The 5823-nt window shown below is 55.8% G+C and overlaps 1 long non-coding RNA gene across 1 annotated transcript; it reads left to right on the plus strand.

Annotated features, from left to right (window-relative positions):
• The first annotated feature begins 242 nt into the window (after window positions 1-242).
• On the plus strand, window positions 243-5492 carry LOC132251459 (uncharacterized). Its single transcript, XR_009463560.1, has 2 exons — window positions 243-3393; window positions 3481-5492. It is a non-coding gene; the product is annotated as an uncharacterized LOC132251459 (long non-coding RNA).
• Window positions 5493-5823: the final 331 nt, after the last annotated feature.

Genomic DNA, 5823 nt, shown 5'->3' on the forward strand with positions numbered 1-5823 from the left:
TGCTTGCTGGGACTGACTGCTGCGAGCCACGTGGGAGACGGTGCCCAAGGGCCTCAGGATGCGTTTGCACGTGGGGGTGCCCAGGCACCACAGCATCACGGTGCTTGTGCTGCACGGGGGGGACAGGGGCGATGTGCCAGCTCCCCAAAGCCAGCACAGCACTGTCACCGCGGTCCCCTTGGCTAGCAGCTCCAGTGATTGCAGGCCCTCGCGGGGTGGGTGTGCGGGAACCACGGCTTGTCCCCAGCTCTGAAGTGGCCCCTGTCCCCGGGGTCAGGTCTGCAGCTTGGAAATGTCATTGCTGAAGCCTCCTAGCAGCCGCTCGGGGCCTATCTGCTCGGGTCCTTTGGGTGGGCGTTTTCTGCACAACTGTCTAGGGGCTTTGCTGCCTCTGCCCCGCTCCCACGCACATCCAAGGAGCTCTTGCCCTTCTCTAGGGAGCTTTAAACTCAACCCATCTGGCCAGGCTGAGGGCACGGGCTCCGGCCTGGCTGCTCCTGCTCCCACGCGACGCGGTGAGGCTGCAGACTCAGTCCTGCACACCGAAGGACAGACAAGTTCTCCGCAAAGCACGGGGAAGGGCCCGGCTTGGTGCAGTGCAAAGGCCCCTGGGATGCTCTGGAGGATTTGGTGTGGTGGCAACCAGCAAACCAGGCAGGGCTTTGAGTGCGGCCGCTCGTACCAGGCCAGGCTCGGTTCAGACCCAGGACAGCTCTGCTGCCGCGATGCACCGTCCGGGGAGAGGCAATGGATCGCGTCACGCACGGACTGAGCCGCCCCCCTTCCAGCTCGTCTTACGTGGTGAAGACACTTTATGGGGAGAGATCACACGTCCCGTCAGTGGTACCTATGTGAACCACCCTTTGCTATAACCCTGCAGCCTAGAGCGGGGAGCCTAGGCCCGGAGGTGACCCCACGTCTCGGCTCCGCTCCCGCGAGCGCTAGCCCCCTCCATCCTCTCCCCTCCTATCCGGCACACGTAGCGACTTCTCCCAGGCGAGCCCCGTCGCGCTGGGCTGGCGCGGCGAGCTGCTGCTGCATCAGGATACAATCAAACCCGCAGCATTTGATTCCAGAATTTTTACAACTTCCACACCGTGTAGCCAGGCGCGCTCGCAGCTCCGGGGCTTTGCTGATTGCAAACAGCAGCCCGTCGGCGACGGGAACATCTGGCGGGATGACATCCTGAAATGGAAAACAGGCACGAGGCGTGCTCCGCGGAGGGCCGCTTGCCCCGGGAATTAACCTTTCGCTGCAGGATCTGCGTGCGGGGCTGGCTTAGCTTTGAAAGGCAGTTTTTCCCTTGGCAGCCGAACCCGCTCCTTGCTGGATCTGCCTCTGGCTTGAGTCTTGGCAAACCAGAGACCCACGGGGACCGACGCTGTCGGTACCCTGCTGACACGGCCGGATCCAAGACCCACAAGAAGTTCCCCGCTGACTTCAGGGGACGCTGGATCGGACCCCAAATGTCTGTTCCCACAGCTGGAGGGGGTAGTGGTGTCTGGCCAGCAGGGTCGACAGGGTCCAGAGCGAACCCTGGGTTTAGTCCCGATGTTTACACCTGTGGGCTGTGTGGAGGGGAAGCCCACCCCCAAGTCAGGCAATTAAAATCATTTAAATTTGTTGTTTAGCAGGGGGGGAAAGAGACTCTTTACTCCAAAGTCATGTGCCAACACTTGGCCGGGATGGTTTTGACAAGGACAGTCCTGCCTTGAGCGTGGAGCTGGACTAGACGTGGCCTCTCCAGTGGTCAGCCCGACTGTCCTATGATGCTCTTGCTGCTCCATCGACGCCACGCTTGGGAAAGCGAGCGCTCGCATGAGTTTCTCTGCCCCGAGCGACGCAGGAGTTGAGAGGAGATGATGGAATTGGTCCCTTCTGGCCTTGACATCTGCAAACCGAAGCATCTGGAGCTGATCACCCGCTCCGTGCTCTGCCATCGCTCCTGCCGACCTCAGCGGGAGGTTTCCCAGCCACGGGCACGGGAGGAGGATGTTCCACAGCAATGCGTGCAGCCGGCCCTGCCTCCCCGCGCCGCCCGCCTTAGCGCTGCCCCCCAGGCACGTCCTAGACGGGGCCAGAGGAATGCACCGCTTCCAGAGCCACCCTTTGAACATTGGCACCCTGCCTTCGAGCACAGCAGAAGGGTTTTAAATCAAGTAGCAAAGGTCTGATCTCATTTGCAATGTTAATGTGGAGAGGTTTGGAGTCCCGGCTGCAGAACCTCCTTCCTTTCCATAAAATCCAGGTGGCTTCATCCCTAGCAGGTCCCATTAGAGTAGCCTGGAAGGGAAAAGGGGCTCCAGTGTCCTTGGCTCATGCAGTCATTGGCTTCATCGACTTTGATTTCTCCAAACTGCTCCTTCCCATCTGGGTATTTCAGCTGTCTTGTGCTTTGGATGAGAGGGACCCAGGCAGGGCAGATTTGTGTTTGGCCCTACATGGAGGTGTGTTGCAAACGTGCTATCTCTGCTTGTATAGGTTTGCCCCTCCGTTCAAATGGAAGCAGCTCTGGCTAAGCTGATAAATGGGGTCCTGGCACGTTTGCACACCAGGCGACGTGGGCTTTCATACGGGGCTTGGTTGGGTGTTTGAAGAGGGCGAGTCGATGGGATGTCAGTGGTGCAAGTGCCACGGGCAGAAAGGTGTCGGTTGTAGCCGTGTTGGTCTAAGGACATAGGCAGACAAGGCTCTTTGGGTTCATGTGTTAGCTTTTATTAGAGCAACTAAATAGATTTAAAACAGTTCTAATACATGGAAAATAGTCGATGAATTCAATCGATTTAGTTGCTCTAATAAAAGAGATCACGTTTGCCCAAAGAGCCTTGTCTGCCCACGGGGCAGAAAGGCCCTTTCAGAGAGGAAAGACACGGCGAAGGACCCGTGTTCGTGACGGGACTGGCCCCTGGGGTCAAATCCATCCCTCGCAGACACCGATCCATTGAAGTCGAGGGCTGCGGTGGGAATGCATGTGCCCACGATGTGTAATCCCATTGTAAACACAAGCCCGGTCCCGTTCCTGTGTAAGTACATGGCAAAGCTCTGGCCGGCTTCAAAGGGGAGGCCCGGGCCGCGCTCGCATGCGGGGGGTTGTATTTCATGTCATACAGCTTTGCTTTTCCTTTTTTTCCAGCCTGGGTCAGACCCGGCGAGTTCCTGCCGAGCCTTCAGAAGTGCCGTGAGCTTCCCCAGCCGCCCCGGCGGTGTAAACACAAGTGGAGACAGGCCCCGACGTGTGTGAATGGAGCAAAGAGAAATGACCGCCGGCTCGGGAGCAGCAGCGGGCTGGGCTGAGCCCGTGGCAGGAAGATTTTCCTTCCAGAAAGAGCACTTCAGACGCAGGAATAAGCTTTTAATCAAGTCCAAATGGGAGTCTAATGGGTGCGGTAGAAGGTGACACTTGGGGTTTTATTTGCTCTCAGGTGCAGCCAAGCCGAAATACTTGGCTTTGAAAGACCAGCTCTTCGTTATTTTTTTTAGGAAGTAACACATCATCGATCCTGCCACAGCAGCTCCCGCGCCTCGGACACGCTGAATGTTTGGCTCCGTTTTGGCTTGCGATCCTGCTGCGAAATGCTAATCCTGGAGCCGTGAGCTGGATGGGCCTGGCTGTGCCCCGACCCGGAGGTAACAGAGTCGGGGCTTCTGCCCCCCACCCGAGCCCTGTTTGCTCTGTTCAAAATGAACCACAGCGCGTCCTTCTCGAGACGTGCCACGTGCGTTTCCAGAGGACGGAGGCTGCCCCGGGCTCAGAGCTGCATCTCCGTGTCTCGCCTCGCACCTCCTTGCCTCAGTGCTTTGCGTTGTGTTAGGAACCGGTGGGTATTCGGGTTGTCTTAGATGTTGAATCTGACTTTTACAGGAGTCTAGTGGGTTTTTTCAATGTACTAGTCATGTGCATTTGCCTTCTGGACATAAAGTCTATGCACTGTAATCCATACCTGATGTATGCAAGCACGCGGGCACGCTTGTGCTGTCGTGGGCACGTCCCAGAAGAGATTCACGTATACCCCACTGGGTATGTGCTGCACGCTTTCTCAGAAGACAAGCAATTACCCAGGGCCTGGCACCAGGTGAATTCCAGCAGTGGCATTCAAAGCAATGCTGAAGGTGCACTGTCCTCCCAGGTTTGTCATTTATTTAAGCTCTCCATCTTCTCCTCTTGCTGCTGCTCTGCCTCCTCCCCCAAGCAAACACGTTGCATCCCTCTGTAGTCGCTCGCCACTCAAGGTTGTGAGGACGTGGTAATAAATTAAAAATAGTTAATGTATTAAAATAGCCATGCAACTGCTAAGGCTTATGTATTGTGAGAGAGCAATCAGCAGCAGCACCTGGAAGGTGTGGGAGGCGAGAGGGCAGAGAGACCCCTGAAAGACCAGCTGAATGAGGTCTCTGTGGAGCACGCGCTTTCGTGAGCTCCGGTTTGCTTTGTCGGATGCTAACATGGCTAACGACCGACCGTTCCCTCTTACGAGGCGGCCAGAGCTTAAGCTTTGCTGCATTTCGAGTCCCTCTTCCTCTGCTGCTGCCTGGACGTGGCGTATGCCAGTGGCTAAAACCTCTCCGCGCTGCCTTGTGAAGGACTCAAAGCAATGCATCGGTTTGATGCCTCAGGCCGTGCCCTGCTCCCAGGGTGCAAGGTAAATCAGACGTGCAGGAGGAACGGCTCAGGCCCTGGCCTAGCAACACCTCCGTGCATGAGGAGGGCTCTGGGGTGTGCAAGGAACTGCAGCCTGGCGCATCGTTTGGGTGCGATGCATTGGCTTATTAATGCACGCTACTTCAGACCGTACCGCTCCAGGCCTGCTGCCTGTAATGCGTCTGGGGGGGGGTCCCACTGGTGCCAGCACACGCCGCGTGCTCTTGTTTGCAAATTGGCCAGTGCGGGGGTGCCTGTCCCCTCGGCGAGTGCTTTGTGTTTTATAAGAGGACCTGGGCTTTGCCTCGCACGAGGTTTTCTCCGATTGCCTCTTCTTGCCGTCTTAAGTTTTGAGAACAAATGTGACTGATTTTGAGACCTCCTAAAAATATAGCTCCAGGGTGATTTAAGCTAAACCATGTGCTGGGGGTTTCCATGTTCCCAGGCTGGTTGTGCAGAGCGGAGAGACTCAAATATACTGCACGGACGACTGGGAGGGAGTAGGGGAGGGCTTTGGGTCTCTGCCTCAGTTTCCACCCCTCCTCTAACTCCATCTCCCCCCCAGCTGCACTGGACGTGGGGCCAGAGACACCGAGAGACACCTGAAGTCATTCCTGGGGCAGGTGCAAGCTGCTCTTGAGCTTTGCGTGACGGAGCATAAATCAGTCATAAGGGAAGTCTGGGAGTCTTCATCATTGATCTGGTTTTTATTAACTTAAGAGTCCCTCAAAGAAATACCTTTTAGGCTAAACAGCATGATTTGCTCATTAAGCAGGAACCTTTTGTTTCCCCTCAAATATATTGGCCCATTGTCCCTTGATATACATCCAAAAATAAATAGTTCATAAAGGTGTTTTGATTGGAACATCTGTTGCAGTTCTTGGGGCTTCATTGTGGGCGGGAGGCTCAAATCCTCAGAAGGTTTTGGGGACAGAGATTGATTGGGGTCACCAGGTTACCGGGAGTAAAAACCTGACCCTTCTCTCTCCACCGCAGTGTCCAATTGATTTTCTCTGGCCCGTTGCACACACCGCGCTGCAGCAAAGCCAGCGACCGGAGTGGTAAAGCGTTATCCTTTTCAGGATTATTGGTTATATACTCTCCCGGTGCCTGAAGAAGGGTGTTTGGGCCTGAAAGCTTGCAAAGAACAATTTTTCCAACTATTTAACTGGTCTAATAAAAGA

This window comes from Alligator mississippiensis, chromosome 7 (assembly GCF_030867095.1).
Source record: "Alligator mississippiensis isolate rAllMis1 chromosome 7, rAllMis1, whole genome shotgun sequence".
NCBI lineage: Eukaryota > Metazoa > Chordata > Crocodylia > Alligatoridae > Alligator > Alligator mississippiensis.